The sequence below is a fragment of the Cupressus sempervirens genome, chromosome 3, assembly GCF_028749045.1.
Source record: "Cupressus sempervirens isolate cs-2001-9-10 chromosome 3, ASM2874904v1, whole genome shotgun sequence".
Classification (NCBI taxonomy): Eukaryota; Viridiplantae; Streptophyta; class Pinopsida; order Cupressales; family Cupressaceae; genus Cupressus; species Cupressus sempervirens.
The window spans coordinates 560,870,193-560,897,142 of NC_143120.1; the positions used below are offsets into that span (position 1 = coordinate 560,870,193).

Genomic DNA, 26,950 nt, shown 5'->3' on the forward strand with positions numbered 1-26,950 from the left:
CTATACAAAAATGGCAGAGTTTAAGATCATTCTTTTCTTTCTAACCTTAGAATGGCCTATTATGAGATTTTAGTTGGTTATGAACATAGAATCAAGTTATTCGATGATTTTTTATTCTAGAATGAGTTGTTATGAGATTTGAGTTAATTTTTAGTGAAGGGTTAAGTTTTTTGGTGATCAATAACTTTAAAATGATTTATTATGAGATTGTATCAAATTTTGATTGAATGCTTAACCAATTCAGTGTAGAGACCATAACTTTTGATTTAACCATTGGATTATCTTAAGTTTTGATGTTGTTGGGGGGTAAAATATGCCCAAAATCAAAGGTCAAATTTAAGAACCAAATTCTGATTCAAAAATTATGAGTCTCTATGTACAAATCTATACAAAAAAGGTAGAGTTTAAGATTGTGTTTTATTTCTAACCTTAGAACAACCTGTTATGAGATTGTAGCTTATTCTAGTTGTTTATGATTGTAGACTTGACTGATTTGGTGATCTCTAACTCTAGAATGACTTGTTATGAGATTTGAGTGAATTGTTAATGAAGGGTTAAGTTCTTCAATGATATGTAACCTCAAAATAGATTTTTATTAGATAGTATGTAATTTTAATTGAATGCTTGACCAATTCGGTGATATGTAGTTTTTAAATGACTTGTGATGCGATATAGCCAATTCATAGTCAAAGTTTGACCAATTTGGATACTTCTAACCTCAAAATGGCTTGTAATAACATATTAGTTCATTTGGAATGAAGGGATCATGAATTTGATGATATGTAGACTCAAAATGGCTTTTTATGATATTATAACTCATTTGGAGCAAATAGTTGATCGATTCGGTGATCTAAAACCTCATTATGAGTGTAGAGTTGACTAATTCAGTGATTTGTAACTCTAGAATGACTTGTTATGAGATTTGAGCAAATTATGACTGAAGGGTTGAGATGTTCTATGATTTGTAACTTTAAAATGGCTTTTTATGAGATTGTAGCTCATTCTGAGTGAAGGGTTTACTAATTCAATGATCTGTAATCTCAGAATGACTTGCTATGAGATTTTGGCTAGAATTGATTGAGTGGTTGATCAGTTCAACAATCTATAATGGAGTCACAGAAAAATGGGTGTAAGTGTAGAGACCATAACTTCTGATTCCACTATTGGATTTTTGTAAGTTTAAGATATATTATTGGAGAGCGAAATGTGCCCAAAATTGACTGTTAGATTTAAGAATAAAGTTCTAATTTAAAAGTTGTGAGTCTCCATGTACAAGTCTATTAAAAAATGGCAGAGTTTAAGATCGTGTTTTCTTTCTAACCTAGAATGGCCTGTTATGAGATTCTAGTTGGTTATGAGTGTAGAGTTAACTAATTCGATGATTTACAACTCTAGAATGACCTAAAAGTGGTTTTTTATTAGATCATATGTAATTCAAATTGAATGCTTAACTAGTTTGGTGATCAGTAACTCAAAAATTACTTGTGATGAGATTGTAGCCAATTCATAGTCAAAGTTTGACCAATCAAATTGGCTTGTAATAAGATTCTAGATGATTCCAAGAGTAGGGTTGACCGATTAGATGATATGTAACCTCAGAATGGCTTGTTATTTTAGATTGTAGCTCATTCTGTGTGAAGGGTTGCCCGATTCAGTGATCTATAACCTCAAAATGACTGGCTATGAAATTTTGGCTGGTTCTAATTGAGTGGTTGATCAGTTCAAAGATCTATAATAGATACATAGAAAAATGGGTCTTAATTTAGAGACTATAAAATTTGATTCCATCTTTGGATTTTCCTAAGTTTTGGATATGTTGTTGGGGGGAAAAATGTGCCCAAAATTGATAGTAAAATTTAATACCTTAGTTCTAATTCAAAAGTTATGAGTTTTCATGTACAAGTTTATATAAAAAAGGTAGAGTTTAAGATCATGTTTTATTTCTAACCTTAGAATGGCTTATTACGAGATTCTAATTGGTTATGAGTATAGAGTTTACTGAATTAGTGATTTTTAAGTTTAGAATGACTTGTTATGTGATTTGACTGAATTGTGAGTGAAGTATTGAGTTATTTGATGATCTGTAACTTCAAAATATTTTTTATAAGATCTTACCTAATTCTAATTGAATGCTTGACCAGTTCGATGATCTATAGCTCAAAAATAAATTGTGATGAGATTGTAGCCAATTCATAGTCAAGGTTTGACTGATTTGGATACTCCTAACCTCAAAATGACTTGTAATATAATAGTTAATTGATTCTGAGTGAAGGGTTGACTGGTTCAATGATATATAACCTTAGAATGGCTTATTATGAGATTGTAGCATATTCTAAGTGAAGGGTTGACTAATTTGGTGATCTGGAACTATAGAATGACTTGCTATAAAATTTTGGTAGGCTCTGATTAAGTGGTTGATCGGTTTAGTGATATATAATGTAGTCACATACAAATGAATCTTGGTGTAGAGACCATAACTTTTGATTCCACCATTGTATTTTCCTATATTTTAGATATGTTGTTGGGGGGTAAAATATGCCCAAAACCAATGGTCTAATTTAAGAACCAAGCTCTGGCTAAAAAATTATGAGTCTCCATATACAAAGTCTATACAAAAATGGTAAAGTTTAAGATTGTGTTTTCTTTCTAACCTTAGAATGGCCTATTATGAGATTTGATGATTGTAGAGTTGATTGATTTAGTGATTTGTAACTCTATAATGACTTGTTATGAGATTTGAACAAAAAAAAATTCAAGGATTTTTAACCTCAAAATGGTTTGTTATGAGATTATATCTAATTTAGATTGAATGCTTGATCGGTTTGGTGAACTATAGCTTAAAAATGACTTGTGATGAGATTATAGTTGAATCATAGTTAAAGTTTGATGGATTTGGATACTTCTAACTTTAGAATGATTTGTAATAATATTTACTTGATTTCAATAAAGGGTTGACTGATTCAATGATATATAACCTCAGAATGGCTTGTTATGAGATTGTATCTCATTCTAAGCAAAGGGTTCATTGATTCGGTGATCTATAACCTAAAAATGACTTGCTATAAAATTTTGGCTAGTTCAATGCTTGACCAGTTTTGTCTAAATGTTTAACCAATTTTGAATATGTTGGTTAGGGAAAAATGTGCCCTAAATTGATAGTCATATTTATGAACCAAGTTTTGATTCAAAAGTTATGAGCCTCCATGCACAAGTCAATACAAAAATGGTAGAGTTTAAAATCATGTTTTCTTTCTAACCTTAGAATGGCCTTTAATAAATTTCTAGTTGGTCATGTGGGTAGAGTTGATTAATTTGGTGATTTCTAACTCTAGAATGACTTTTTATGAGATGTGAACAAATTATGAGTGAAGGGTTGAGTTTTTCGTTGATCTATAACATTAGAATAGTTTGTTACGAGATCATACTTGATTCCACTAGAACACTTGGCATATTCAATGATCAGTAGCTTAAAAATGACTATTGGCATGATTGTACCCAAAATCAATTATCACATTTACGAACCAAATTCTAATTCAAAAGTTAAGAGTCTTAGTGTACAAGTTTTCTTTCTAACCTTAGAATGGCATGTATTATTATTCTAGTTAGTTATGAGCATGGAGTTGACTTATTTAGTGATTTGTAACACTAGAATGACTTGTTATTACATTTGAAAAAATTGTGAGTGAAGGGTTAAGTTGTTCGTTGATCTATAATGTCAGAATGGTTTGTTATGAGATTATACGTAATTTTGATTGAACTCTTGACTAATTCATTGATCTAAAGCTCAAAAATGACTTATGATGAGATTGTAGCCTATTCATAGTCAAATTTTAACTAATTCAAATACTTCTAACCTTAGAATGGATTGTAATAACATTTTAGTTGATTCTAACTGAAGGGTTGACCGATTCATCAGAATAGCTTGTTATGAGATTGTAGCTCATTCTAAACAAAGGGTTGATTTATTTAGTGATATGTAACCTTAGAATGAATTGCTATTAAATTTACACCTGCTCTGATTGAGTAGTTGATCAGACTAATGATCTATAATGGAGTCGTATAAAAATGGGTCTCAGTGTAGAGAGCATAAATTATTCCACCATTAGAATTTCCTAAGTTTTGGACATGTTGTTGGGGAGAAAAATGTGCCCAAAATTGATAGTTATTACAAGTAACAATCTCATCACAAGTCATTTTGAGATATAGATCAATGAACTAGTAAAGCATTGAATCAAAATTAGGTACAATCTCATGACAAGCCATTTTATTATAGACTTGTACACAGAGACTCATAACTTTTGAATCAGAATTTGGTTTTTTAAATCTGACCGTTAATTTTGGGTACATTTTGGCCCCCAATAACATATTTAAAACTTAGAAAAGTCCAATGGTAGAAACAAAATGTATGGTCACTACACGAGGACCATTTTTTTGTCACTCCATTATAGATCACTGAACTGATCAACTACTCAATCAAGGTCAACCAAAACTTTATAGAAAGTCATTTTTAGGTTACAAATCACCAAATCAACCAACTCTTAGCTAAGAATAAGCTAAAATTTCACTAAAAGCCATTCTAAGGTTACATATCATTTAATCAGTCAACCCTTCACTCAGAATCAACAAAAATGTTATTTGAAGTCATTCTAAGGTTAAAAGTATTCATAGTCAAACTTTGACTATGAATCAGCTACAAGATCATGAAACTGGTCAAGTGTTCAATTAGAACTAGTTACAATCTCATAACAAACCATTATGAAGTTACCAATTACTAAACAACTCAATGGTTCACTCACAATTCACTCAAATCTCATAACAAGTCATTCTAGAGTTATGAATCATTGAATCAATCAACTCTAAACTTATAACCAACGAGAATCCCATAACATGTCATTCTAAGGTTAGAAAGAAAAGACAATCTTAAACCTTGCCATTTTTTTATAGACGTACACAAAGACTCATAACTTTTGAATCAAAACTAAGTTCTCAAATCTAACTGTCAATTTTGGGCACATTTCACTCTCAACAACATATCCAAAACTTAGAAAAATCCAATGCTGGAATCAAAAGTTATGGTCTCTACACCAAGACCCATTTTTCTATGACTCCTTTATAAATTGCTGAACCAATCAACCATTGCATCAGAGTAGATCAAAATTTCATAGCAAGTCATTCTTAGGTTATAGATCATAGAATCAATCAACCCTTTAGTCAGAATGAGCTACAATCTTATAACAAGTCATTCTGAGGTTACATATGTTATCGAGTTAGTTAATCCTTCACTCAGAATCAACTAAACTATTATAACAAGCTATTATGAGGTTACAAGTATCCAAATTGGTCAAACTTTGACTATGAATTGGCTACAATCTCATAACAAGTCATTTTTGAACTATAGATCACCAAACTGACCAAGTGTTAAATCAAAATTAGATGTGATCTTATTAATAACAAATTTGAAGTTACAAATCATTGAACAAGTCAACCCTTCATTCACAATTTGATCAAATCACATAACAAGTCATTCTAGAATTATAAATCATAGAATCAGTCAACTCTACTCTCATAACTAACTAGAATCTCATAAATGGGCCATTCTAAGGTTTTAAAAAAAACACGATCTTAAACTCTGCCATTTTTTTATAGACTTATATACGGAAACTCATAACTTTTAAATCAAAACATGGTTGCTAAATTTTACCATAATTTTTTGGCACATTTTTCCCCCAATAAAATATCTAAAACTTAAAAAAATCCAATAGTGGAATAGAAATATATGGTCTCTACATCAAGACCCATTTTTTGTGACTCCATTATAAATTTTTGAACTCATTAACCGCTTAATAAGAGCTGACCAAAATTTCATAGCAGGTCATTGTAAGGTTACAGATCATCGAATTAGTTAACCCTTCCCTCAGAATGAACTACAATATCATAACAAGCCATTTTGAAATTACATATCATTGAATTAGTCAATCTTCACTTAGAATCATAAGCTAAACTATTATTACAAGTCATTCTAAGGTTAGACATATCCAAATCCATCAAACATTGACTATGAATAAGTGAAATTCTTGTCATAAGTCATTTTTTACCTACAGATCACCAAACTATTCAATTGCAATTAGGTATGATCTCATAAGAAACTATTATGAGGTTACAAATCACTGAATAACTCAACCCTTCACTCCTAATTCACTCAAATCTCATAACAAGTCATTATAGAGTTTCAATCACTAAATTTCTCAACTATACACTCTTAACCAACTAGAATCTCATAACATGTCATTATAACTAACATTAGAAAGAAAACACGAACTTAAACTCTACCATTTTTGTATAGAATTGTGTATGGAGATTTAGGAAACTCCAAAAACATATCTGAAACTTAGGAAGATCCAACGAAGGAATCAAAACTTATTTTTTCTACACCAAGATCCATTTTTCTATGAATCCATTATAGATCATTGAATTGATCAACCACTTAATCAATGTCAGCTAAAATTTCTTAGTGTGTCATGCTAAGATAGATCAATGAATCAGTAAACTCATAACAATCTCAAAATAACCGATTCTAAAGTTACAAATCACCGAACAACATAATTTGCTAAAATAAAAAATTGGTATTTAAATCTATCCATTGATTTTAGGCACATTTTGCCCTCTAGCAACATATGTAAAAATTAGAAAAATCTAACTATGAAATCAAAAGTTATGGTCTCTACACTAATACCGATTTTTTTGTGATTCCATTATCACAAAATTACTCAACTCTACACTCATAAACAACTAGAATAAGCTACAATCTCATAAAAAGCCATTCTAAGGTTGCATATTATCACAAGTCATTTTTGAACTATAGATCACCAAATCGGTCAAGAGTTCAATTGGAATTAGGTACAATCTCATAACAAACCATTCTCATAATAACTCTACACTCATAACAAACTAAAATCTCATAGTAAGCCATTCTAAGGTTAGAAAGAAAATACTATCTTAAACTTTGTCATTTTTGTATATATTTGTACACACAGACTCATATCTTTTGAACCAAAACTTAGTTCTTAAATTTGACCATTGATTTTGGGCACATTTTACCCCACAACAACATATTTGAAACTTAAGATAACCTAATGGTAAAATCAAAAGTTATGGCTTCTACACCGAACCGGTCAAGCATCCAATTAGACTTAGATACGATCTCACAACAAACCATTTTGAAGTAAATAATCACCAAACAACTTAACCTTTCACTCACAATTAATTCAAATCTCATAACAAGTCATTCTAGAGTAACAAATCATCAAATAAGTCAACTCTATACTCATAACCAACTAAAATCTTATAACAGACTATTCTAAGGTTAGAAAGAAAAGGACAATCTTAAGTTATGCAATTTTTGTATAGACTTGTACATAGAGACTCATAACTTTTGAATAAAAACTTAATTCTTAAATCTGATCATCTATTTCAGGCACATTTTTTTCCACTAAAACATATCCAAACCTTTGGAAAATTCAATGGTGGAATCAAAAGTTATGGTATCTACACTAAGACCCATTATTTTGTGACTACATTATAGATCACTGAATTGATCAACTACTTCATCAAAGAGACCAAGACTTTATAGTAAGTTATTATGAGGTTACAGATCACTAAATCGGTCAACCTTTCACTTAGAATGATCTATAGTCTCATAAAAAATCATTCTGAAGTTACATATCATCAAATTGGTCAACCCTTCACTTAGAATCAACTAAAATATTATTACAAGCCATTCTGAGATTAAAAGAATGCAAATCGGTCAAACTTTGACTATGAATCAACTATAATCTCAATACAAGTCATTTTTTAGCTATTGATCACCAAACCAATCAAGATTTTATGCAGTATTAGGTATGATCTCATAAGAAACTATTTTTAGATTATAGATCACTGAACAACTCAACACTTCGCTCACAATTCATTCAAATCTCATAACAAGTCATTCTAGAGTTGCAAATCATCAAATTAGTCAACTCAACAATCATAACCAGCTAGAATCTCATAACACATAATTATTATAGATAGCTAAACTAATCAACCTCTCAATCAAAGTCAGCCAAATTTTCATAGAAAGTTATTCTCTGGTTACAAATCACCGAATCAATCAACCTTTCACTTAGAATGAGATACAATCTCATAAGAAGCCATTTTGAGGTTACATATCATTGAATACGTTATTGTAAGCTATTCTAAAGTTAGAAGTATCCAAATCAGTCAAACTTTGACTATGAATTAGCTACAATCTCATCATAAGTTATTTTTGAGCTACTAGTCAAGCATCTAGTCAGAATTTGGTACGATCTCATAGGAAATCATTATGAGGTTATAGATCACTAAACAACTCAACCCTTCACTAACAATTTGCTCAAATCTCATAACAAATCATTTTAGGGTTACAAATTACCAAATTAGTAAACTCTCTACACTCATAACCAACTACAATATCATAACAAGTCATTCTAAGGTTAGAAAGAAAATTTGTACATGGAGACTCATAACTTTTGAATTAGAACTTGGTTCTTAAATCTGACAATCAATTTTGGGAATATTTCCACACCCCCCCAGCAACAACTTATCCTAAACTTAGAAAAATCCAACAATGGAGTCAAAAGTTATGGCGTCTACATCGAGACCCATTTTTCTGTGATGCTCAATCAAAGTTGGCCAAAATTTTATCACTAGTCATTGAGGTTAGAGATCACCAAAATAGTCAACCATTCACTTAGAATTAGCTACAATCTCATAACAAGTTGTTCTGATTTTACATATCATCAAATCGGCCAACCCTTCACTCAAAATCAAGTAAATATTATTACAAGCCATTCTGAAGTTAGAAGTATCCAAATTGTCAAACTTTAACTATGAATCAACTATAATTCACTAGTCATTTTTTAGTTATAGATCATCGAACTAGTCAAGCATTCAATTTAAATTAGGTACAATCTCATAACAAACCATTCTGAAGTTACAAATCAACGAATAACTCAGTCCTTTACTCACAATTTTTTCAAATCTTATAACAAGTCATTCTAGAGTTAATAATCACTGAATCAGACAACTCTATAATCATAACCATTTAGAATCTCATAACAGGCCATTATAAGGTTAGAAAGAAAACACAACCCTAAACTCTATCATTTTTGTATAGACTTGTACACTTTTGGATCAAACTTTGGTTCTTAAGTCAGATCATCAATTTTTAGCACATTCACCCCCCAAAAACATATCTAAAATTTAGAAAAATCTAATTGTAGAATCAAAAGTTATGGTCTCTACACTAAATCTCATATTTCTATGACTCTATTATAGATCACTAAACTGATCAATTGCTCAATCAAGTTGGGCAAAATTTTATAGTCAAAGTTTGACTGATTTTGATAGTTCTAACCTTAGAATGGTTTGTAATAACATTTAAATTAACTTTTTATGAGATTTGAAAACATTGTGAGTGAAGGGTTAAGTAGTTCGGTGATCTGTAACCTCATAATGGTTTGTTATGAGATTGTACCTAATTTTGATTGAATGCTTGACCAGTTTAGTGATCTATAGTTTAAAAATGACTTGTGATAAAATTGTAACTAATTCATAATAAAACTTTGATTGATTTGGATATATCTAACCTCTGAGCGACTTGTAATAACATTTTAGTTGATTCCAAGTGAAAGGTTGGCTAATTCGGTAAAATGTAATCTCAGAATGACCTCTTATGAGATTGTAGCTCAACTTGAATGAAGGGTTGACCAATTTAGTGATCTGAAACATTAGAATGACTTTCTATGAAATTTTGGTCAACTTTAATTGAGTGGCTGATCAGTTCAACGATCTATAATGGAGTCACAAAAAGATGGGTCTCAGTGTAGAGATCATAACTTTTGATTCCACTGTTGAATTTTTTTGAAGTTTTGAATATGTTGTTGGAAAGCAAAAGTGCTACAAATTGATAGTCAGATATAAGAACAAAGTTCTAATTCAATTATTATGAGTTTCAATGTACAAGTCTATAAAAAAAATTGGTAGATTTTAAGATCATGTTTCCTTTCTCTCCTTAGAATCAGCCTGTTACGATATTCTAGTTGGTTATGAGTGTAGAGCTCACTAATTCAATAATTTGTAACTCTAAAATGACTTGTTATGTGATTTCAGAGAATTGTGAGTGGACGGGTGATTTGTTCAGTGAAGGGTTAACCTCAGAATGGCTCGTAATAATATTTTAAATGTTTCTAAGTGAAGGATTGACTAATTCAATGATATGTAACCTCATAATGGCTTGTTATGTGATTGTATCTCATTTTGAGTGAAGGGTTGACTGATTCTAATCTATAACCTCAAAATGATTTTCTAATTTTTTTTGGCCAACTCTTATTGAGCAATTAATCAGTTTAGGAATCTATAATGCAGTCACAGAAAAATGGATTTCAGTGTAGAGATCATACTTTTGATTCCACTGTTGGAATTTCTTAAAGTTTTAAATATATTGTTGGGGGGTGAAAAGAGCCCAAAATTGAAGGTCCAAGCTAAGAACCAAGTTTGGATTCAAAATTTATGAGTCTCTATGTACAAGTATATACAAAAATGGTAGAGTTTAAGATCTTATTTTCTTTCTAACATTAGAATGGCTTGTTATGAGATTCTAGTTGGTTATGAGTATAGAGTTCACTAATTTGGTGTGATGTAACTCTAAAAATATTTATTATGATATTTGAACAAATTTTGAGCGAAAGGTTGAATTGTTTGATAATCTTGGATACTTCTAACCTCAAAATTGCTTGTAATAACATTTTAGTTGATTTTGAATGAAGGGTTAATCGATTTGATGATATGTAACCTCAAAATGGCTTGTTATGAGATTATAACTCATTCTAAGTGAAGGGTTCACAAATTTTGTGATGAGTAACTTCATAATGACTTGCTATAAAATTTTGGAACAATATGATTGAACAGTTAGGTTTTTCTAAGTTTCACATATGTTATTGGGAGGAAAAATGTGCCCAAAATCAATGGTCAAATTTAAGAACCAAGTTTTGAATAAAAAATTATGATTCTTCCTAACTAATTTGGTGATTTATAACTCTAGAATGAATTGTTATGAGATTTGTGCAAATGGTGAGTGAGGGTTGAGTTGTTTAGTGATCTATAACCTAATAATGGTTTGTTTTGAGATTGTACCTAATTTTGATTGAATCCTTGACCAATTCAATGATCTATAGCTTAAAATGACTTGTGATGAGATTGTAGTCGATTAATCATCAAAGTTTGGCTGATTTAGATACTTATAACCTTAGAATGACTTGTAATAATAGTTTAGTTGATTTTGATTGAAGGCTTTCTTGACTCAATGACATTTAACCACATAATGAGTTGCTATAAAATTTTGGTCAGCTCTGCTTGAGTGGTTGATCAGTTTTGTGATCTGTAATGAGTCACAGAAAAATAGATCTCGATGTAGAAACCATAACTTTTGATTCCACCTTTGAATTTTCATAAGTTTGAGATATCTTGTTAGGGGGCAAAATGTGCTCAAAATATCAGGTCAAATTTAAAAACAAAGTTATGATTCAGAACTTATGAGTTTCAATGTACAAGTCTATAAAAAAATAATAGAGTTTAAGATTGTGTTTTCATTCTAACCTTAGAATGGCCTGTTATGAGATTTGAGCAAATTGTGAGTGAAGGGTTGTAGTTGTTCAATGATCTATAACCTCAAAATGGTTTGTTATGAGATCGTATCTAATTCTGATTGAACTCTTGATCATAGCTCAAAAATGACTTGGGATGAGATTATAGCCAATTCATAGTCAAAGTTTGACTGATTTGGATAGTTCTACCCTCAAAATGGCTTGTAATAACATTTAAATTGATTCTTAGTGAAGGGTTAACCAATTTGATGATACAACCTTTGAATGACTTGTTATGATATTTGTAGCTCGCTCTGAGTGAAGGGTTGGCCAATTCAATGATCATTAACCTCTGAATGACTTACTATGAAAATTTGGCCAAATTGGACTGAGTAGTTGAACAATTTAGCGATCTAATGGAGTCACAAAAAATGGGTCTCGGTATAGAGATCAGAACTTTTGATTCCACTGGTATTTTCCTAAATTTTGGATATGTTGTTCACGGGCAAAATGTGCCTCAAATCTCCACGTACAAGTCTATACAAAAATGGTAAAGTTTGAATTGTGTTTTCTTTCTATTTTTAGAATAGCCTATTATGCAATTCTAGTTTGTTATGAGTGTAGAGGTTATTGATTCAGTGATTTGTAACTCATAATGCATTGCCATGAAATTCTGACCATATTTGATTCAGCAATTGATCAATTCAGGGATGTATAATGGAGTCACAAAAAAATGGGTCTTGGTATAGAGACCATAACTTTTAATTATACTGTTAGATTTCCCTAAGTTTCTGATACATTGTTGGGGGGGAAAATGTGCCTAAAATCAATTGTGACATTTAAGAACCAAGGTCTAATTCAAAAGATATGAGTCTCCTTGTAGAAGTCTATACAAAAATGATAAAATTTAAGATCATGTTTTTTTTCTAACCTTAGAATGGCCTATTATTAGATTCTAGTTGGTTATGAGTATAGAGTTGACTTATTCGATGATTTGTAACCCTAGAATGACTTGTTATAAGATTTGAGAAAATTTTTAGTGAAGGGTTGAGTTGTTTAGTGATCTTTAACCTTAGAATATTTTGTTATGATTGTACCTAATTCTGATTGAACATTTGGTTGGTTCTATGATTTGTACCATAAAAATGGCTTGTGATGAAATTATAGTCAATTCATAGTCAAAGTTTGATCAATTTAGATACTTCTAATCTCATAATAGCTTGTAATAACATTTTAGTTGATTCTGAGTGAAGAGTTGACTAATTAAATAACATTTAACTTTTGAATGGCTTGTTATAAGATTATTCTCATTCTAAGTGAAGGGTTGACCAATTTGGCTTCAGAATTACTTTATAAAAAAAATTATTGGCTCTGATTGAGCAGTTGATCAATTCAGTTGAAAAATGGATCTTAGCATGAAGTCCAAAACTTTTTATTCCACCATTAGATTTTCCTAAGTTTTAGATATTTGGAGGCAAAATGTGTCCAAAATCAACTTTCAGATTGCATAAACAAGTTCTGATTCAAAAGTTACGAGTCTATATTCATCAAAAAAAATAAAAACTATGAGTCTCCATATACAAAAATGATAAAGTTTAAGAAATGAAACTATATGTCTTTAATATTAGTAGCTCCTTAAGACGGCCTTGAGCGGCAAGGTTCAAAACACTAAGGGCATACGGTGGATACCTAGGCACCCAAAGACGAAGAAGGGCGTGTTAATCGATGAAATGCTTCGGGGAGTGGAAATTGAGCATAGATCTAGAGATTCTCGAATAGGTTAACCTTTTTAACTATCTGTTGAATCCATAGGCAGACAAGGGACAACCTAGCAAACTGAAACATCTTAGTAGCCAGAGGAAGAGAAAGCAAAAGTGATTCCCGTAGTAGTGGCGAGCGAAATAGGATCAGCCTAAACCATTAAAACGGGGTTGTGCGAGAGCAATCTAAGCGTCATGCTGCTAGGTGAAGTCTATTTGAAATAGTGGAATACAACACCCTAGATGGTGAAAGTCCAGTAGTCGAAAGCATCGTGACAGTTTACGCTCTAACCCGAGTAGCATGGGGCATGTGGAATCCCTTGTGAATCAGTAAGGACCACCTTGCAAGGCTAAATACTCCTGGGTGACCGATAGCGAAATAGTACCGTGAGGTTTCGAAAGGTGAAAAGAACCCCCAGCAAGGATTGAAATAGAATATGAAATCGTAACGCTTTCAAGCAGTTGGAGGAGTCGACTTGCTTTGATTCCTTATTATGATAGAAACAACAAAATAAAAAATGAATGCACTTGTTTGGCGGAAACAACGAACATGAAATGCAAAAAATTGTTTTGTTTGACAGAAACCGAATGAATCAAGCAGGAGCTAACCGCGTGCCTGTTGAAGAATGAGCCGGTGACTTATAAGTAGTGGCTTGGTTAAGGGAACCCACCAAAACTGTAGCGAGAGTGAGTCTTCATAGGGCAATTGAATTGTCACTACTTATGGACCCGAACCTGGGTGATCTATCCATGACCAGGATGAAGCTTAGGTGAATCAGCTAAGTAGAGGTCCGAACCGACTGATGTTGAAAAATCAGCGGATGAGTTGTGGTTAGGGGTGAAATGCCACTCGAACCCAGAGCTAGCTGGTTCTCCCCAAAATGCGTTGAGGCACAGCGGTTGATTAGATCTTCTAGGGGTAAAGCACTGTTTCAGTGAAGGCTGCGTTAGCGGTACCAAATGGAGACAAACTATGAATACTAGAGATAAACAAGGGTCAGCCAGTGAGACGATAGGGGATAAGCTTCATTGTCGAGAGGGAAACAGCCTAGATCACCAGCTAAGGCCCCTAAATGATCACAGAGTGATGAAGGAGGTAGGAGTGCAAAGACAGTCAAGAGGTTCGCCTAGAAGCAGCGATCCTTGAAAGAGTGCGTAATAGCTTATTGCTCAAGTGCTCGTGCACCAAAGATGATCGAGACTAAGCGATCTGCCAAAGCTGTGGGATGTAATAAAAAATACATCGGTAGGGGAGCGTTCTGCCTTAGAGAGAAGTATTTGCGCGAGCAGAGTTGGATGAAGCGGAAGCAAGAATGTCAGCTTGAGTAACGCAAACATTGGTGAGAATCCAATGCCCCAAAAACCTAAGGATTCCTCCGCAAGGTTCATCCACGGAGGCTAAGTTAGGGCCTAAGATCAGGCTGAAAGGTGTAGTTGATGGACAACAGGTTAATATTCCTTGTACTACCCTTTCTTGGTCCCGAGGGACAGAGTAGGCTAAGTTAGCTGTCTTAATTATGGTTTTACGGTTTAAGGTCAGAAGGTGACCCTGAAAAAGTGGGGTCAGAACGGGATAGAGAAAATACCTCGAGCCAATGTTCGAATTCCAGCGTGGCATCAAAAAAGTAAAAAGATAGACAACACGCTAGGCAACCCACGTCATACTCCCAGGAAAAGCTCGAATGACCTTCAACAAACGGGTACCTATACCTGAAATTGACACAGGTAGGTAGGTAGAGAATACCTAGGGGTGCGAGATAACTCTCTCTAAGGAACTCGGCAAAATAGCTCTATAACTTTGGGAGAAGGAGTGCCTCCTTAAAGGAGATCGTAGTGACTAGGCCCGGGCGAATGTTTACCAAAAACATAGGTCTCCAAAAAGTCGTAAGACGTTGTATGGGGGCTGACACCTACCCAGTGCCGAAAGGTTAAGGAAGTTGGTGACCTGATGACAGGGAAGCCAGTGATTGAAGCCCTAGTGAATGGCAGCCGTAACTATAACGGTCCTAAGGTAGCAAAATTCCTTGTTGGGTAAGTTCTGACCTGCACGAAAGGCGTAACAATCTGGGCACTATCTTAGAGAGAGAGACTCGGTGAAATAGACATGTCTGTGAAGATGTGGACTACCTGCACCTGGATAGAAAGACCCTATGAAGCTTTACTGTTCCCTAGGATTTACTTTGGGCTCTTGTTGCGCAGCTTAGGTGGAAGGCGAAGAAGGCCCTCTTCTGGGGGGGCATGAGCCATCAGTGAGATACCACTCTAGAAAAGCCAGAAGTCTAACCTTGCGACTGAACCTACTATCCAAGGGACATTCTCAGGTAGACAGTTTCTATGGGGCGTAGGCCTCCCAAAAGGTAACGGAGGCGTGCAAAGGTTTCCTTGGGCTGACCGAAAATCGGTCCTTGAGTGCAAAGGCAGAAGGGAGCTTGACTGCAAGACTGACCCATCGAGCAGAGATGAAAGTCGGCCTTAGTGATCCGACGATGCCAAGTGGAAGGACCGTCGCTCAACAGATAAAAGTTACTCTAGGGATAACAGGCTGATCTTCGCCAAGAGTTCACATCGATGGGAAGCTTTGGCACCTTGATGTCAACTCTTCGCCACCTGGGGCAATAGTATGTTCCAAGGGTTGGGTTGTTTGCCCATTAAAGTAGTACGTGTGCTGGGTTCAGAACATTATGAGATAGTTTGGTCCATATCCGGTGCAGGTGTTAGAGCATTGAGATGACTTTTCCTTAGTACGAGAGGACTGAGAAGGATGCACCTCTGGTGTACCAGTTATCGTGCCCTCGATAGACGCTGGGTAGCCAAGTGCAGAGCGGATAATTGCTGAATGCCTATAAGTAAGAAGCCCACCTCAAGATGAGTGCTCTCTCAGGTCACGGAAAGACGAGCCATTACCTGATAGGTGTCAAGTGGAAGTGTAGTGATGCATGCAGCCGAGGCATACTAAAAGACCGAAAGATTTGAACCTTGTTACTACATGACTCGATTGATCTGCTCAGGTACATAGAGTATGTTTTGATAGAACATTTTACTGTAGATATGATAAAGAATAAAAAAAGATGGATGAATAAAATAAAGGGAATCAAATCTTTTTGACTCCTAATCAAATATGAAAAATGATTTTTTTATTTCGCTAAGAGAATCCAAAAAGTGCTTATTGCATAGCTCCATTTGTATCATTCCGAGCTTTTTGCTTGATAGGGCCCCAAAAAGAAGCCCCTGCCAAGCAGAGAGCTCCATAAGTACTAACCAATATCTTATGGCCTTCTTCATTTATGGTTTGAAATTTTGGTGTCTCAGGCGTAGGGGAACCACACCAATCCATCCCGAACTTGGCGGTTAAACTTTATTGCGGTGACGATACTGCAGGGGAAGCCCTGTGGAAAAATAGCTCGATGCCAGAATAATAAAAAGCTTACTTATTTACTTACTTTTTTTATTTTTTAATAAAAAAAAACCCCGGCATTCTTTTTTCCCATTCCACATTGCTAAATGCAATAATCTTTTTTATCTGGTGGAGACGGGGCCTGTAGCTCAGAGGATTAGAGCACGTGGCTATGAACCACAGTGTCAAGGGTTCAAATCCCTCCTCGCCCAAAATAGTTCACTACTAGAGAGACTTGTCACTAGTAGTTCTAGAGACTAAAATAGTAAAATGACTACGGCTGCTCTCGAACAATGAAGAGAACTGTGAATACCAAGAGCTAAGTTTATAGTGAAGCTTTGATTTATTCAGATATTTAAGATCCCATTCTATAAGACAGTTTTTTGTCTATGACCTTCTATAACTCTTTCTCATCGGCACCAGGCTTGCACGGCGTATTGGTAAGAAAAGGACCAAGGGCTCTTACTCATTAAGATACTTGCTTATTCAAATTAGGGTTATTTACTCACAAATTATAGTTTTAAGTGCTATCATACCTTCGTTATTCCTCAGTAGCTCAGTGGTAGAGCGGTCGTTTGTTAACCGATTGGTCGTAGGTTCAAATCCTATTTGAGGAGAGCTCTTTTTTTCTTTTTTCTTTTTTTTCTTCAAGCACTTGGTTCCATAATTATAAGTAAAGTCCACCATAAAAAGAGTGAAAATTTTTCCCAATTTAGCTGAATTGGAGTAAACCTCTCTTTGCTCCGACACATTCTTTTTTTCAACTATTAATTATAACTTCATTGATAATTTTAGCAATGTTACCAACATCTTTGTGTAGATTGGGAATAATCTAAAACCCAGGGTTAGCCCGCTCATTTATTTCAAATTATGAGCGAGCTATATTTAACAATTCGAGAGAATTGATTTCGATCAAGAGAAGGTCCTTGGCCTTTTCATCTTTATACCTTATGCAGATTGTATAACCTTTGAATCATGGGCTAGTTGATAGGATATGTGAAATCTTATTCAATCTGCTCGAGGATTTGAAATGAATTATTAGGAAGTGGTAAAGTATGAAAATGGACTTCATATTAGTGATCATAGTCTTTCATTTTTAAGCAAGCATTTCAATCAATTATTTCATAATCTTTCATTTCTTTTCTATCTATCTCTATATTATTCTATGTAAATGTAAACGAGTTGATGAAATAACTGAATTTTAACAATCTATAAAAAATATTATTTAGGGAACGATATTGAAATAGGATGATGTTATAAACATCAATGCTGATAAAGAGCACAACTTCAATATAACATTCTAGTTTTCTATTGTTAGAATTTTCATTATTTATATTATGAAAATAAATAAATATATTAATATACAAAATATAGAAAAGAATATATAGGAAGATATACATCCCCCCCCTAAGCATATGATTTCCTCTCCTACAAAAAGGCCTAAAAAACCTATTCCATTTGGGAATCCATCAATTGCCCATTGATCAAATGAATTACTTGTTTCAGCTAATCCTCGTATACCTTTAATCAAGATTATGTCATAATATATGTCTATATAAGCTCGATAAAAAGACCAATTATAGATAATATTAATCGATTGGTCCATAATAATCTTCATATTAGGATTTGTTTTATAATATACATCCTTTGATAAGAAGTAAATAAGTATATAGAAAATAAAGGCAATCAATATACCAAAAAATGCTATACCAACTGAGGGTATTGCGTCTAGTAAAAATTCGGGCCAATTTTCTGGATGTTTCTTATCAAAAGGGGTCATCGATGAAGTAAACCATTCAGATAATATGTCATAACTCATTCCGCTTTGAAAAAAAGGAACTCCTATCAATCCAATAAACAGAGTAAATATTCCCAATATAACTAAACAAAATAGCATTGTCTTGCCCGATTGTTTGGGATATGCAAAAGATCCCTTATGGAAGAAGAAAGGATAAGTGATAACCAAACCTCTGTTCTTTTTGTACAATCCTTCCATCTCATTGGAAATTTTAAATGCTTCTTTGGAAAAGGAATTATTACTTCCTATAATTTGATTCGACATAGAATCCGCTCTCATTCTATTTGATATATGGGATTCCTCCTCTCCCCACATAGAAGTCAAATATAGTGCAATATGGTTGTTATATGGATTAACTAAATTTATGCGGAAGTCCCCTTCAAAAGTAAGTAAATACATACGAAACATGTAAAAGGTAGTTAATCCTACTGTGAACCAAGTTATTCCCCCAAAAATGGGAGAATATAACTTACTATCACTAAGAATTTGGTCTTTAGACCAAAAACAAGCAAAAGGTGGAATACCAAAAAGAGAAAGTGTTCCTAAAAGAAACGTGATTCCCATAATTGGCATATATTTCCTCAAACCACCCATAAGAGCCATATTCTGACTTTTAGTGGGGCAATATCCAACAATAGGTTCCATGGAATGGATGACTGATTCGGATCCTAGGAACAATAATGCCTTGGAATAAGCATGTGTAATCAAATGGAATAGAGCGATTCGATAGGAATCTATCCCTAGAGCTAACATCATGTAGCCTAATTGAGACATAGTAGAATAAGCCAAGCCTCTTTTAAGATCTTTTTGAGCGAGAGCCATAGTAGCTCCTAATAGAGTTGTTATTCCACCTATCAAGAGATAAGATATATTATTAAAGGTAGAGCTTTAAAAAGAGGAAACAATTGAGCTACAAGAAAAATTCTTGCTGCTACCATAGTAGCAGCATGTATAAGAGCTGAAATAGGGAGTAGGCCCTTCCATAGCATTAGGTAACCATACATGAAGTGGAAATTGTGCAGATTTGGCTATTGGACCTAAAAATAAGAGAAAAGCACACGAAGTAACAAAAAATGAACCAACCCCATCAACGGCAATCAACTCGTTTAATTTTTCAAACAAATATTGAAATTCAAAACTACCTGTTACCCAATAAAAACCTAGAATTCCTAGTAAGAGTCCAAACTCCCCTGCACGATTAGTTATAAATGCTTTTTGACAAGCATTAGCCGCGCTAGGTCGTGTAAACCAGAAACCTATCAATAAATAGGAACACATTCCTACTAATTCCCAAAAAAAAAAAAAAATGTAATAAATTAGGGCTAATAACTAACCCCAACATAGAAGCATTGAAAAAATTAAGGTAACCAAAAAGCCTCACATATGTTTTATCGTGCGACATATAAGTATCGCTGTAGATCATAACCATGGTTCCAACTGTTGTAACTAAAACTAACATAATGAAAGTAAGTGGATCAATCAAATAGCCTAACTCTAATGAAAACTTATTATTAATAACCTAGGACCAAAAATACAGATAGATGGGACCACCGATAATCTATTGCAAGAACAAATTGAAAGAAAGAAACATAGCTACACTTAACAGAAAAATGCTAATAAGAGCCCATGTACGACGAACACTCTTAGTTGCTCTTGGAAAAAAAAAGGATCCTAATCCGATTGGTATAGAACCTGAAAGTGAAAGGAAAGGCACGACCCGAGCATATTTGTATATAAATTCCATAGGAAGATTAAAAAATTATTCTCAATATTTTGATATTCCACATTCTTGGTTTCCAATCAACTAGACCTTGAAGAGAATAAAATAAAAATGATATATCATGAATAAAGAAGAACGATAGAATATGGGATGCAATCCTATCAATTTCATATTTAATTTTTACTTTTTTTATCTTTTTTTTGCAAAAGATTTGCATTGGTCAATACTAATACTAATCAAATATTTGTAATATGAGCAAGAAGGAACTCTTTTTCAGTTTAGGTACTGAGCTATTAGTTATGTACACACACATTCTTATTTAGAATTCAATTTTTCATTGTAGATTAATAGTAGTATTAAGTTGAATAGAAAATGAAACCAATTAGAATTATTAATATGAGAAATAATTGAATATCTTAAAATGATATAGTTTTCATTTACTCAAAATTCGATATATGTATGTAAGTGTATGTAAGAATTTATTAATTGTTATCAATTTGTATCGTGGATCTCTTGTTATTAGTAAATAGTATATAATAAGGTTCCAAAATGCAATAAAAATATGATAGAATATTCTATCATATTTTTATCCATAAAATGGAACTAAACTATAAACAATGAATTGAATTTAAAGATATATAAAAACAAATATATAGTATAATAAAAAAATATATAATATATTCAAAAAATTTCTATTTTTTCTAAATAAAATCGAACTATAAAAATATTATGGCTGTACCAAAAAAATGCACTTCTAAATCCAAAAAACAGCATCGTAACAAGGTTTGGAGGAAAAAAGCAAATTCGGACGCAAGAAAAGCTCTTTCTTATGTTACGAGTTATTCTTCTTTAGGAGAGTTTTTCTTTGGTGAGAAGGATGGGATGATAATAACGGGACCAAGACCGAACATACCGAGAGAACTACTAATGGGAAAAAAGCCCAAGGGTTTTCTTCCTCCCTTAGTAGATGAAGAAGACTCCGAAAATAATGAATAAATTAGAGGAAGTGGTATAACTATAGTACACCCTCCAAGACCATAGAGAGGAGCAATGGGAATCTTTAGGGTCTCTTGGAGGTACTTGGAAAAATGAAGGGACACGGTTCTATAATCTACTATAGCTCTTCTCTTTGACCTTAAATATGGGAATTTATTAATCATTCTGTCATCCCTTTTTTCTTTCTCAATGGAAAAGCAAAGTGTATCATTCTTTTTAATAATCCCGAATAAACTTTGACATTAAATCTTGTTGGGTAACTTTATTCTACGAAAGTTGCATTTTATTTATGCCGAAGAGAAATTCATTCGATCGAAACATAGGAAGAAATATATAGACCATGAACAAAAAGAAATGGATCTCATTCTTTTTTCTTACTCTAAATTAAATTAATCAAATAATATTGAACTTCGAAATATTTTTTTATGATCAAAAATTTGTCTGTTCGCTCCTCTTTGATTCCTAGAGAACAAAGAGGATCTGTTGAATCTCAAGTATATTATTTAACCAGTTGAATTCAAAAACTTACTGAACATTTGGACCTGCAAAGAAGAGACTAATCGTCCCAAAGAGGTTTGTGGAAAATTGTGGGTGGGTAAACATAAACGACTTCTGATTTATCTGTTCAAAAAAGATTGACTTCGTTACAAACGTTTAATCGATCAATTAGATATTCGTGGACTGCATTAATTTTGATTTGAATGAAATTTTCATTTTTAAAAATTATGTTTTATTAAATTCTGAATCCTAATAAGTCATTCTTTTTTTTTGTTCTCATTGATTTTTTTAACCAAGAAAGAGCTATGATTATGGTTGCTAGGGAGAAAGACCTCATGATGGTAAGTATGGGTCCTCATCATCCATCAATGCATGGTGTTCTCTGACTTATTGTTACTCTAGATGGTGAATATGTTATTGATTGTGAACCTATATTAGGTTATTTACATAGAGGTATGGAAAAAATTGCTGAGAACGGAACAATTGTTCAATATCTCCCCTATGTAACATGATGGGATTATTTAGCTACTATGTTCACAGAGGTGGTAATGGTTAATGCACCAGAAAAGTTGGAAAATATTCAAATACCTAAAAGGACTAGCTATATTAGAATGATTATGCTAGAGTTAAGTCGTATAGCTTCTCATTTGTTATGGCTTGGACCTTTCATGGCTGATATTGGTGTGCAGACTCCTTTCTTTTATATTTTAAGAGAGAGGGAAATGATATATGATTTATTTGAAGCTGCCACGGGTATGCAAATGATGCATAATTATTTTCGTATTGGAGAAGTAGCTGTAGATTTACCCAACGGTTGGGTAGATAAACGCTTCAATTTTTGCTATTATTTCTTTCCAAAAGTGACCGAATATGAAAGACTTATTACACGCAATCCTATCTTTTTGAGACGAGTTGAGGGAGTAGGCATTATTAATAGAGAAGAAGCAATAGATTGGAGTTTATCAGGACCCATGCTACGAGCTTCTGGAATCCAATGGGATCTTCGTAAAGTGGATCATTATGAATGTTATGATGAATTGGATTGGGAAATCCAATGGCAAAAAGAAGGAGATTCATTAGCTCGTTATTTGCTTCAAATCATAGAAATGAAAGAATCTATAAAAATAATTAGACAGGCCCTAGAAATAATTCTGGGAGGTCCCTATGAGAATTTAGAGGTTTGACGTTTAAATAAGGGAAAAGATTCGAAATGCAACGATTTTGAATCTCGATTTATCAGTAAAAAACCTTCCCCTACTTTTGAGTTATCAAAACAAGAACATTACGTGAGAGTAGAAGCTCCCAAGGGGGAATTAGGAATTTTTTTTATAGGAGATGATAACATTTTTCCTTGGAGATGGAAAATCCGACCACCTGGTTTTATTAATTTGCAAATTCCTCCTCAACTGGTTAAAAGGATGAAATTAGCCGATATCATGATGACTTTGGGTAGTATAGATATCATTATGGAAGAGGTTGATCATTAAAATGGTGATTAATATAGCAGATCTCGAAGAACAAGCTATCAATTTATTTTCCCGATTGAGATTTTCAAAAGAAATATATAGTCTTATATGGATTCTAATTGAAATAATTATACTTCTATTGGGAATTACGATAGGAGTATTAGTTATTGTATGGCTCGAAAGAAAAATATCTGCAGGAATACAACAATGCATTGGACCTGAATACGTTGGTCCTTTGGGAATTATTCAAGCTTTGACGGATGGAATAAAATTACTGCTAAAAGAGGATATTATCCCATCTAGGGGGGATTTTTGATTATTTAGTATTGGACCAGCGGTAGTGGTGATACCTATTTTTTTAGGCTATTTAGTAATTCCCTTTGGTCGCCACATTGTTTTAATTGATCTTAGTATAGGCATTTTTTTTTGGATTGCAATTTCAAATTTCTCCCCTTGGACTGCTTATAGCAGGATATGCATCCAATAATAAATATTCTTTTTTAGGTGGTCTCCGAGCTGCTGCTCAAGCTATTAGTTACGAAATTCCTTTAGCTTTATGTGTGTTATCTATATCTCTACATGTGTTCGTTGGAATATGAGATTCATTTTTCCCTTTTTTAGTTATAGTTATAAAAAGAGGGAAAAACAGAAGTTAATGGGATGAATATTCAGATCAAAAAACTAGATAATCATATGGGTGAGATCAAACAGCTTACAAATCCTGCAGTAAGATGATTAAGTCCCATCCCCCATGTACAAGAGTGAGAGCATGCACAATCAGTGAAAACTATGTGCCCCAGTTCATATATTAGTCATTGGGACCCAATAGCGGAGGAGGAAAAGTATAAAAGTATGAAGTTACCATCATTATATACTAAAAATCAAGCAAAGGTAGATGGTGAGAAACACCAAGATATAAAAAAGATTAGTGAAAAAAAAGAAACTAATATCTTATCTAGACCAAAGATATTTCAATAGAAATGGGATAACAATAAGGACTTGACATTGGTAGGGATGATCAAGTAGTACTTCCCCACAACCCCAATCTACAATATGTTTCTATCTACTTCAAAAAATGGCTATCTAGAACGAAGTAATCCTTTAACACAGTTTTCTTTCTCTTGCAAAAAGAATACTGAGAGTTAAGATAGGTTCAAAAGCTCCTATTATTTGTAGCAGATGGAATCTCATTGGTTCAATTTATGATCTGGTGCTTTTTTTTTTTTATTGTGTTCTTTATTTCTTAATGACCATTGAGAAGTCGTATGAAGTGAAAGTTTCATGTATGATTTTGGAATATAGATGAAAACAGTGATGTTTCTATCGACTATAATTATCGAGATCATGTTTTCTTTCTAACCTTAGAATAGCTTGATATTAGATTCTAGTTGATTATGAGTGTAGAGTTGACTTATTCAATAATTTTTTACTATAAAATGACTTATTTTGAGATTTGAGACATTTTAACTATTGGATTTTCTTAAGGTTGAATATATAGCTAGGGGACAAAATGTGCCAAAAATTGACGATCAAACTTAAGAAACAAGTTTTGATTCAAAATCAATGAGTCTCAGTGTAGAAGTCTACACAAAAATGGTAGAGTTAAAGATCATGTTTTCTTTCTAACTTTACAATGGCTTGTTATGAAATTTTAGTTGTTCATGAGTGTACAATTGACTGATTCAGTAATTTCTAATCCTAGAATAATTTTTTATAAGATCTTACCTAATTCTAATTAAATGCTTGATTGATTCAGTGATCTGTAGCTTAAAAATAACTTGTGATGAGATTCTAGCTAATTCATAGTCAAAGTTTGACCAATTTGGATACTTATAATCTTAGAATGGCTTGTTATATTTTAGTTGATTCAAAGTGAAGGGTTGATCGATTCGATGATATGTAACTTTAGAATGGCTTGTTATGAAATTGTAGCTCATCTTGAGCTAAGGTTGATTGATTTGGTGCCCTTAGAATTACTTGCTATGAAATTTTGGACAGCTCTAATTCAAGTGGTTAGTTTAGTGATGTATAATGGAGTCACAAAAGAATGGTTCTCAGTGTAGAGTCCATAACTTTTGATTTCACCATTGGATTTTTCTAAGTTTTCTATATGTTGCTAGGGGACAAAATGTAGCTAAAATCAACAATTAGTTTTAACAACCAAGTTTTGATTCAAAAGTTATGAGTCTCTGTGTAGATGTCTATACAAAAAAAGACAAAGTTTAGATTGTGTTTTCTTTATAACCTTACAATGATTTGTTATGAGATTCTAGTTGGTCATGAGTGTAGAGTTGATTGATTTAGTGATTTGTAACTCTAGAATGAGTTATCATAAGATTTGAGCAAATTGTGATTGAAGGGTTGAGTTGTTTGATGATTTGTAACCTCAAAATAGTTTGTTATGAGATAGTACCTAATTCTAATTGAATGCTTGATCAGTTCAATAATTTGTAGATTAAAAATAACTTGTTATTCAATGATATCTAATCTCAAAATAAGATGTTATGAGATTATAGCTCATTTTGAGTGAAGGGTTGACTAATTCAACATATTCAAAACTTAGGAATATCCAACAATGAAATCAAAACTTATGGTCTCTACATTGAGACCCATTTCTTTGTGATGATCTCATAACAAACCATTCTAAGGTTACAAATCACTGAACAATTCAACCCACTCACAATTTGCTCAAACAAGTAATTACAAAGTTACAAATTGTTGAATCAGTCAACTCTACACTCATAAATAACAAGAATCTCATCATAGATCATTCTAAGGGTAGAAAGAAAACATGATATTAAACTCTATCATATTATACATAGAGACTCATAACTTTTGAATAAGAACTTGGTACTTAAATTTGATTGTCAATTTTGGAAACTGTTGGTGTAATTAAGTATTTACTAATTACACTTTACTTAAGTTTAATTAGGTTAAATACATTATTTAATTATTTATCATACAGAAACTTAGGAATATGCAGAGACATATGAGTTGTCTTAAAACCATGATTTTAAACTCTACTATTTTTGCATTGACTTGTACACAGAGAGTCATAAATTTTGAATCAGAACTTGGTTCTTAAATCTGACCTTAAATTTTGGGCACATTTTGCCAGCTAATAGCATATCAAATATAAGAAATAACATATATCATATATATGTTTAAAAAAAAGGAGTCAAGAGTAGTGTGGAAAAGAATATAGAAAGGGGGGCGGGGGGGGTACTAAGAGAGATTAGGAGTTGTAGAAGAAAGGAAAAAATGTCACACTAAGATCACAGATAAGAAAAGGTAAACTTAGAAAAATCTAACTAAAGTTATGGTCTCTACACCAAAACTCATTTTTCTGTGATTCCACTATAGATCACTGAATTGATTAACTATTCAATTAGAGATAACAAAAATTTCATAGAAAGGATTATGAGGTTATAGATCAAAAGTAGTCTCTACACCGATACCAATTTTTCTATGACTCCATTATAGATTGTTGAAGTGATCAACCACTCAATTAAAGTTGGCCAAAATTTCATTGCAAGCCATTCTAAGATTAAAGATAAGAGAAAATTGACCACCACGTCTCTTAGAATGAGCTACGTTCTTATCCTAATATTAGAAGTAATTAAATCGATCAAACTTTGACTATGAATCAGCTACATTC

The 26,950-nt window shown here is 32.9% G+C and overlaps 1 pseudogene; it reads left to right on the forward strand.

Moving 5' to 3' along the window:
• Positions 1-13,464: 13,464 nt before the first annotated feature.
• Positions 13,465-16,303, forward strand: LOC149567656 (25S ribosomal RNA; annotated as a pseudogene).
• The last annotated feature ends 10,647 nt before the right edge of the window (positions 16,304-26,950 follow it).